Source organism: Vombatus ursinus, unplaced genomic scaffold (assembly GCF_900497805.2).
Source record: "Vombatus ursinus unplaced genomic scaffold, bare-nosed wombat genome assembly UNPS02005158.1, whole genome shotgun sequence".
In the NCBI taxonomy this organism is placed as follows: domain Eukaryota; kingdom Metazoa; phylum Chordata; class Mammalia; order Diprotodontia; family Vombatidae; genus Vombatus; species Vombatus ursinus.
Genome location: NW_020944936.1, coordinates 21,568 through 31,904, shown reverse-complemented (window position 1 = coordinate 31,904; position 10,337 = coordinate 21,568). Strand labels below are relative to the sequence as shown.

Sequence of the window (10,337 nt, the reverse complement as noted above, 5' to 3'; positions counted from 1 at the left end):
AAGCCGTAAGAGGAGTTTGATAAGACTCCTTCTTTACCTGTTGTTTCAAATAGTTTATACAGTATTGAGCTGAAATGTTTTTTAAATGCTTGGTAGAATCACTTTCAAATTCATCTGCTCCTGGGGATTTTTTCCTAGGGAACACTTTTATGCCTTGTTCAATGTCTTCTTTTACAGTGGGATTATTTAAGTATTTTATTTCCTCTTCTGTTAAAATGGACAGTTTATATTTTTATAAATATTTATCCATTTCATGTAGATTGTCAGTTTCCCTGGCATGTGACTGGGCAAAATAACTCCTAAGCATTACTTTCATTTCATCTTCGTTGGTTATGCATTTGCCCTTTCATTTTTCAAACTGGTAATTTGGTTTTCTTCTTTCTTTTTGTTAATCAAGCTAACTAATGATGTGTATATTTTATTAGTATTTTCATAACACCAGCACCTACTTTTATTTATTAGTTTGATTTCTTAAACATTTTCTTAATCACATTTTGATTTAGGGATTTCAATTTTGATGTTTAATTGGAGATTTTCTATTTGTTCTTTTTCTACTTTTAAAAATTTGATGCCCAATTCCTTGATCTGCTCCTTCTCTGTTTTATTGATGTAAGCATTTAGAGATAGAAATTTCCCTTAAGGACTACTTTGGCTGCACCCCACAAGTTGTGGCATGTTGCCTCATTGTTGTAATTCTCTTGAATGAAATTATTGGTTGATTCTATGATTTCTTCTTCAACCCACTCATTCTTTAGGATTTGATGATTTAGTTTCCAATTAATTTTTAATCTGTGTTTCCACATCTTGATAATTTATATTACATTGTGGTGTGTAAAAGTTGCATTTAATATTTCTGTATTTGTCCATTTGCTTATGAGGTTTTTATACACTAATACATGTTCATTTTTTGTGAAGGTGCCATGTACAGCTGAGAAAAAGTTATATTCCTTTTTATTGCCATTCAGTTTTCTCCAGAGTTCTGTCATGTGCAACTTTGCTAATGTAATTTTCCTCTCCTTAACTTCTTTTTAATTTATTTTATGCATAGATTTCCCTAATCCTGAGAGGGAAAAGTTGGGGTCACCCTTTGTATAGTTTTACTATTTCCTTCCATTAGTCATTTAACTTTTCATTTTAAGAAGATGGATGCTCTACCATTTGGTGCATATTTGGTTGGTATTGATATTATATTATTGTCTGTGGTACCTTTTAGTAAGATATAGTTTCCCTGCTTATCTCTTTGAATCAGGTCTGTTTTAGCTTTTGCTTTGTCTGAGATCATGATTTCTACCATTGCCTTTTATACTTCAGCTAAAGCCTAAGTGTGTTTAGTGGGAGGCTGCGGCGGGGTGGGAGGTGGGGGTCAGGGAACATATTGTCTGAAACTTCAGGCCTTTTCCCACTTTTCACTTTGATGTTTTCAGAGCTAATTTTGGGGGTTTGAAAGTTTTCTGTGGTCCAAAGTGATAAGATTTGGGGAGAGGTTTGGTCTTTGCTTTCCTGGTCTGTGCTCTGGTCCTTACCTAGGAAGAAACCCTGATCCCTTAGGGCTACAATTGATATTGCTACACGAGGTCACTGCTCCCTGTTGACCAGAAGTGACCTTACCCCTCAGTACCCTTTTTCCATTGGGATTGCAAATGATACTGTTCCTCAGGGTCCCTGCTCCCTCTTGCCAGAATGTGCTCATTGCTGCCCTTGAATTGTGACCCAGAAGTCTATACAGGCAGTGGAATGTCCAAACAGCTTCCAATCTTGTGTCGTGAGCTAGCATGGGGGTCTCCGTAATCTCTTTCTAGTCAATTGCTAGGTCCCCTTATTGTCTCTGACTTGAGAGCTCCCAAAGCTGCTGCTGCTTCTGACTATTAAAATTAATAAAATAACTATAATATAATAAGAATAAAATATCATATAATAAGAATATAATAAAAATAAATAGAAAATCATTCTGAGGTACAAATTTTCTGAGTAAATAAATAATGATTTCCTAGTAATGATTGACAGGTTCCCCTTAGGTCAACTAATTCCTCAGTAATTAGTGACAAAGGAGTGATTTCAGAGTTTATTTTTATAAGAGAAAAGAGGAGTAAAAAAATTGTAGCAATGTTAGGAAACTTGTTTTGAACATAATTCAGGTGAACAAGGCAGGTCATATGAGTGGTTTGCTTCTCCCAGGCTTCCTTAATGAAAATTCCCACTGTTGGCAACATTTAGCTGTCAAAGTGAGATTACCCCATAAGTCTTTGCCCCACAGCTGAAGCAGTTTGTAACCAGAAAGCTTCCTTTCAAGGGGCCTATAGTTTCCACTAGGACTGTGAAAGAGGAACGTGTGATTTGTAGTTAGCAGTCATCCCCCACCCTGATCCTGTACTTGGCAAAAAGTGAAACCCAGCCTTAGAAGATTACAGCACTTAATTCATACATAAGCTCTAACTGAAGAAAAATAAGGGAGCTTATCCCCTAAATCTAAAGAACTTAATCTTTTGTCAACCCCCCTTTCCCAATTGCCAGAAAGGGGAACTTAGCCTTTGAAAAGAGTCTTCTAATACTTTGATTATTTTGTTCCTAAAATGATATATGTCTTACTTGAAATTTTCTGCTACTAAATGATGAAGTCTTATCAATCTGTCTATTCACTAAATCTATAGGTAACCTAGACTGAAGAAAATACCTTTGTTAGTTTGTCTTAGTTGTTAGGACTAGCTTTTCCTGAAGAGGGGAGATCAATCCTACAATTCAAGTAAAATTAAATCAAAGTCATCAATACTAACTGATTTAAATGGCATTCCTTTTCAGTCCACCACCTCATCCCACCACTGGTGTTTCCTGTACATGGGCTCCGGGTCAGCCTCCACCCCTGTGTTACAGATCTCACCTTCCAGCCTCTCAAGTTGTTTTGGGCTTGGAAGAATGTCTCAACCTGACCTTTTGTTGGCTGTGCCAGTGGAGAATTTGATGTGAGACTTTATTTTAAAGTGGTTCAATGAGGAATGTTGAGAGAGGTTGACTTGGTGCTTCTTCTACTCAGCCTTCTAGCTAATAACTTCTTGAATTGCATTAGTGATCATTTGATCCTCTGTGAAGTGCAGGAACCAACAATGGGAAAAGGGCATTATCACCTGATTCTGAGCATTTTCACTGGCTGTACCCCATGCCTGATATGCTCAATCTTCATCTCTACCCCTTGGCTTCCCTGGCATCCTTCACATCCCAGATCAAATGCCACCTTCTACAGAAAGCCTTTCTTGATTCCCCCCACCCTAATTGTCACCCCTTCCCACTGCTTATTACTTCCACTTTAGTCTGTCCAGGGGTTGTTTCTCCATAGTTATTTGCATGTTATCTTCCCCATTAGACTGAGCTCCTTCAGAGCAGAGACTGTCTTTTGCCTTTCTTTGTCTCTTCAGCACTTACTTAGCAACATGCCTAGCACATAGAAAGTGTTTAATGTATGTTCATTGACTGAGACGATTCTGGATCAGATTCTCAGTAACAGGAAGGAACTGGTTGCTAGAATGGAAATGATGGGAGTGCTGGGAGGAAGTGACCACTCAGTCCTAGAGTTTGTGATAAAGGAGAGGCAATCTGAGAATAGTATGAGAAGCCAATGAACCTAGTCATTTAGTGTTCTAGAAATCCAAAGGTCATAACTACTGTGGGTAGGAACTTACTTTTTGCCAAAAGCCTCTGAGAACACTGAAAAGCAGTATGGAAGAAATTAGGTAAAGATCAACATCTCCCAACATAAACCAAGATAAGCTCCAAATGAATACATGACTTAGAAATGAAGGGAGATAATATAAACCAATTCCAGAATTGAGAAATTACCTTCCTCATCTATAGATAGAGGAAGAGTTCAGGAACAAAAAAGAGATAGAGAGGATGCCAGTAGGTAAAAATGGTCATTCAAATTACATTCATTTAAATTAATTCAAATTTTTTTGTAAAAAGAAAATTAATGCAGCTAAAACTAGAAAAAAGCTGGTAAATGGGAAAAAAAATCTTTGCAGAAAGTTTCTTTGATATGTGAGGTATATAGAGAACGAATTCTCATTTACAAACACAAGAAGAATTTCCCCACTGATAAATGGGCAAAGAATATAAACAAGTAGTTTTCACAGGGAGAAATCTAAACCATCCACAAATATATGGAACAGTGCTCAAAATGACTAATAATTAGGAAAATGCAAATGAAACCAACTCTGATGTTCTTCTTCATAACCATGAGTAATAGGGCATTGATACTGAAGAAAGTAAGATAGATAGTTAAGAGAACAACTAATTACCCTTTATGAACTGAGTGGTAAAATGACAGTTGTTGGAGAGACTGTGGGAAAACAGGCCCTATAATAAAGTGCTGGTGCAGCTATGAGTTGGTCCAGCCATTCTGAAAATCAGTTTTAAAGTATGTTCCAAAAACACTATACCTTTTGGCCAAGCTATCCCACTTTTAGGCCTATACACCAAAAAGGTCAAAGAAAAATGGGAAAGACTTGTGTGTGCAAGAATATTTAGAACACTTTTTTTTGTAGTAGTCATAAAGTGGATACTAATGGAGAGCCCTTCAATTGGCAGATGTCCAAACAAATTATGTTATGTCATATAATGGAATATTATCACACTATAAGAAATGCCGAAATGTAGTGTTTGAGAGAAACCTGGAACATCAAGTATCAAAAATCAAAAGTCTCTTATATGGATAAAGGATTAGACTTGCTCTTCTTGGCTCTAGAGTCAGAACCATGAGCAATAGTTGGAAGATATAAAGAGGCCAATTTAGGCCCAAAATCAGGAAAAACTTCCTAAAAATGTGGATTCTCCCAAAAGTGTAATGGGCTGCCTTGAAGAGGTGGTAGGTTCCCCCTCCTTGGAGGCATTCAAGGAAAAGCTGAATGACCATTTTTCTCTTATACTGGCAATTCCTTTCATGTATAGATTGGACAAGATGGCTGCTGTGGTCCTTTCTAACTCTCAAGTTTTATGTAACTTATGTGAACCAAGGTTGACAGGGAAATCTGAGGACAACATATGGGTTTTTTGTTAATATTATATTTCCCCCTAGTTACATGTAAAGATAATTTTTAACATTCATTAAAAAAAATTGAATTCTAAATTTTGTCTCTCCTTCCTTCACCTCCTCTCTTCCCTGAGACAGTAAGCCATCTGTTATGGGTTATGTATATATTCAATCATACAAGCCCTGTTACCATATTAGTCATGTGGTGAAAGAATACATAGACCCAAAGGAAAAAAAAAACCCATGAACAAATACAGAAAGTAAAAAATAGTATGCTTTCATCTGTATTTAGACTTCATCAGTTCTTTCTCTGGAGGTAGATAGCATTTTTCATCATGAGTTCTTTTGAAATGTCTCAGCTCATTGTGTTGCTGAGAATAGCTAAGTCATTCACAGTTGATCATCATATAATATTGCTATTACTGTGTTTAATGTTCTCCTGGTGCTGCTCAGTTCATTTTGTAACCGTTCATATATGTTTTTCCAGGTTGTTCTGAAATCTGGGTGCTCATCATTTCTTATACCTTAGTAATATTCTATTACAATTCTATGTCACAACTTGTTCAGCCATTCCCCAATCGATGTACATTCCCTCAATTTCCAGTTTTTACCACCATACAAAGAGATGTTACAAGTATTTTTATACAAATAGATCCTTTCCTACCCTTTTTTATCTCTTTGGGATATAGCTTCAGGAGTGGTATTGCTGGATCAAAGGCTATGCACAGTTCTATAGCCCTTTGGGCATAGTTCCAAATTGCTCTCCAGAATGTTTAGATCAGTTCACAACTTTACCATCAGTGCATTTATGTGTCAGTTTTTCCACATCCCCTCCAACATTTATCATTTTCCTTTTTTGTCACATTAGCCAACCTTATAGGAGTGAGTGGGTACCTCAGGTGTTTTAATTTATATTTCTGTAATCAATAGTGATTTAGAGCATTTTTTTCTGTGATTATAGATAGATTTGTTTTCTTCATCTGAAAACTCCTTGTTGATATCCTTTAACCATTTATTAACTGGGGAATTACTTGTATTCTTACAAATTGAATAAAGTTCTCTATGTATTTGAGAAATGAGAACTTTATCAAAGATAGTTGTTGTAAAAATCGTTTCCAGCTTTCTGCTTTCCTTTTAATCTTGGTTGTATTGGTTTTGTTTGCGCACAACCTTTTTAACTTAATAAAATTACAATTGGTCACTTGATATCTCATAATGTTCTCTATCTCTGGTTCAGTAACAAAATCTTCCCTTCTTCATAGATCAGACAGCTAAAAACTATTCCTTGCTCCCCTAATTTGCTCATGGTATCAGACTTTCTGTCTAAATCATCAACCAATTTTGATCTCACCTTGTTGTTGTGCTATTGATGTTTTGTTCTGGAAGAGGACCAATGGTATCAGAAAGGAGAGGTCTTGACTTGTAAGTGAATTGAATTTAAGTGAGGCAGGGCTGTGCAAAATCATCAGCCTCACTCTCTCCTCCAGAGTCATCTGAGTCCAGTGGCAAAACATAGGTTAGGATGACTGGACATGGCCCCAGATGCAGTGGGAGCCCTTTGACTTTTTAAGCTAAGGTCTTTCCCTGGTCTCAGTTTCTCTGAGGCAACACCCATTCAGTGATCTAAGGTTAGGTAAAAAATGAGACCAAAGATGCCCTAGTTTGCCTACTTAAAAAAAAATTCAATCTGGAAGGACAAGACCCTCTTCTGGCCAGAATAGAAACAATTGCTATTTACACTCATTCTGAGCTCTCAAAACCCAAACAGTGACCCAGTCTGGCCTGAGCCAGGGCTTATTATTGGCTAGTCTGTGAGAGCCAGAGTGATTTGGAATTCAAGGCACAGTAAAGTAGGTCCATTTGAATCCCAATGGGCTTTATCAAAGCCTGGTTTTCCAGAGCTCTGTTTCAAGAAATCATGAATGAAACCAGATGGGACAGAATAGTTAATTTTCCCAGTTTTTTTTTTAATGATAGAATAAATAAGTAAGGAAGATAACAAAAAATCTAGCTCTCACATTCCAAGGTATCTTTTGAGGTTTACAGGATCAAAATTTATATTGCTTCAGGCAGAGCACCTTGGAATACAATGTAAGGTCTTGTCTATACCTAATTGTTTTAAATGTCACCGTCTTCTGTAAAAGAGCTTTTATTGATTCACATTTTTTAAAAAATAGTCATTAATATGCAATCAGTTTATATCTTAAAATAGTAAGCACTTTATATTAAAACATAAGACCCTTAAACTGTATACTAGCAGCAAAAGTTACCAAATTGTCAAAAAATCTGTTTATATAAAAAGAGAAACAGAAGAAGCTATGGAAGCTATGACAACTTAGGCTAATATAAGTAAATAAATAAGTGGGACAGATAGAAATAAGTGGGCCAGACCTTTAGAAAGCCAATGAAGTTAGCCACTTAAATGTTTTCACACAGTATCAAAAAATATATACAACAATTCTCTCCTTGTTCAATTGGAGGACAAATGACTATTAAATCTATTTTTTTAGTCTTAACTGAGTCTAATCCATATTTCTGAATGAGGCAACCCATTGTTGGCACTTAAGTGCTCTTAAATAAAAAGATTTGTTGACTAGTCATTGTTGTGTATTTTAAATGACTTCATTTACTGAGTTGTGTAAGTCATCATCCATATTTGCAGTACGGCCAGCACTGTCTGAGATTACTGTATTTTCTTCATTTAATTCATTTAAGTTCTCATCTTGAGCTTCATTTCCACTGTCCTTTTTAGATGTCTGTGTCCTGGGCACGATAACTGACAAATCATTTTCTTGGGACTGACTGTTATTTAGCGTTTTTGCTTGTCTCCTTTCCAAGGCTAGCTGTTTAGTTCTTCTCAGTTCTTCACTGTTGTTTCTCCATTAAACTTTGTCTGAGAAGCAACTATTTCTCTATCAACCAGATTGGCAAACAAGGAATCAAAGTCTGTGGTAGTTGTATCTAGTCCATTACCTTCTGCTTTATTGCCATCATTATGAATAAAATCCTTATGTATGATAGAAAGATCAAGTCAAATCCATTTTAAGCAGGTCTGAACTTCCTTCTTATCTCCCAGATGTTCTACTGTACCAATACAATCCTCAAAGTGAAGTTTAGGGAATGGCCTATGTGCCCAGTGCTCCACGTGTCTGATTAATGTCTTCAGATCTTCAGCCTCTGAGTATCTAACTTAGGCAAATTCCTTTTCACAATCTTCTTTGTAACTGCAGGCGTATCTCCCATCTGATTGCTCCTTGTATCTGTGGTGGGCTCATTTTCTCCAGCCTCTTCCCTTCCTAGAGAGGCTGGCAGTGGAAAAGGTTGAAAAGTTTCATCTTCTACGACTCATAATCAGGGAGGTCCAGCAAATTGTTCTCCTCTAGGTCCATTGTTCCTGGGAGGCTCTGCTAAACTGTAACCAGCTAGGCAAACCAGGCTACCACGTGTCCTGTGCCTAAGTTTCTATTGCCTATACCTATTTTGCCATACTATTTTTCTTTTTTCCCAGAAGTTTTGGTAAATAGTGAGTTCTTGTCCAAAAGGCAAGGATCTTTGGGTTTACCAAATACTAGATTATTAGATTATTATGGTCATTTACTACTGTGTCTTGTGTGTCTAATCCATTCCACTGATACACCACTCTATTTCTTAGCTACCAGATAGTTTTGATGATTACTACTTTGAACATAGTCTGAGATCTGATATAGCTAGGCCACCTTCCTTCACATTAGTTTTCATTAATTCCCTTGATATTCTTGACCTTTTGTTCTTACAGATGAATTTTACTATGATTTTTGTAGTCTATGAAATAGTTTTTGGTAGTTTGATTGGTATGGCTGAATAAGTAAATAAATTGAGGTAGAATTGTCATCTTTATTATGTTGACTCAAGCTACCCATGAACAACCAATAGTTCTCCAATTATTTAGATCTGACTTTATTTGTGTGAAAAGTATTTTGTAATTGTGTTCATATGGTTCCTGGGTTTATCTTGGCAGGTAGATTCCCAACTATTTTAAATTGTCTACAGTTATTTTAAATGTAATTTCTCTTTCTATCTCTTGCTGTTGGGCTTTGTTGGTTAATATATAGAAATGCTGATGATTTATGTTGGTTTAGTTTGTATCCTACAACTCTGCTAAGCTTGTTAATGATTTCAGCTAGTTTTTTAGTTGATTCTCTAGGATTCTCTAAATATACCATCCTAAAGCTATAAAGAGTGATTGATTTGTTTCCACATTGCCTATTTAAATTCCTTTAATTTCTTTTCTCCTTTTGTTAAAGTTAAAATTTCCAGTGCAATATTGAATAGTAGTAGAGATAATGGGAATCCTTGTTTCACCCCTGATCTTATTGGGAAAGCTTCCAGGTTATCCTCATGACAGACAATGCTTGCTAATGGTTTTAGAGAGATACTACTTATCATTTTAAAGGTAGCTCCATTTATTCCTATGGTCTCTAGTGTTTTTCCTAGGAATGGGTGCTATATTTTGTCAAAAACTTTTTCTGCATTTCTTAAGATAATCATATGATTTCTGTTGGGTTTATTAGTTATATGGTCACTTATGCTGATAGTTTTCCTAATATTGAACCAGCCCTGCATCCCGGGTATAAATCCCACCTGGTCGTAGTGTATGATCCTGGGGAAATATTGCTGTAATCTCCTTGCTAGTACTTTATTCAAAATATTTGCATCAATATTCTTTTGGGAAATTGGTCTTTAGTTTTCTTTCTCTGTCTTGGCTCTTCCTGGTGTAGGTACCAATACTATATTTGAATCATAAAAGGAATTTGTCAGGACTCCTCCTTTGCCTGTTTTCCCCAGTAGTTTATGTGTTATTGGAATTAATTGTTCTTTAAATGTTGTATAGTATTCACTTGTGAGCCCATCTCAGCCTGGAGATTTTTTTCTTGGGGAGTTCATTGATGGCTTATTCAATTTCTTTTTCTAAAGTGAAGTTACACATTCTATTTCTTCTTCTGTTATTATGGAAAATTTATATTTTTGTAAATATTCATCCATTTCACTTAGATCATTAGATTTATTGACCTACAGTTGGGCATAATAGCTCTTAATTGTTGCTTTAATTTTTCTTGGTTGGCTATGAATTCACCCTTTTCATTTTGATACTGGTCATTTGGTTTTTGTCTTTCCTCTTTTAAACCAAATGAACCAATGGTTTACTTTTTATCGCCACTCTCCCCCCCACCCCGATAAAACCAGCCCTTAGTCTGATTTGTTAGTTCAGTGATTTTCTTAACTTTCATTTTTTAAAATCTCCTTTGATTTTCAGGATTTTCAATTTGTTGGTTAGTTGGGG

At 36.0% G+C, this 10,337-nt stretch overlaps 1 pseudogene; it reads right to left on the bottom strand.

Moving 5' to 3' along the window:
• Positions 1–7,629: 7,629 nt before the first annotated feature.
• On the bottom strand, positions 7,630–8,406 carry LOC114029218 (annotated as a pseudogene).
• Positions 8,407–10,337: the final 1,931 nt, after the last annotated feature.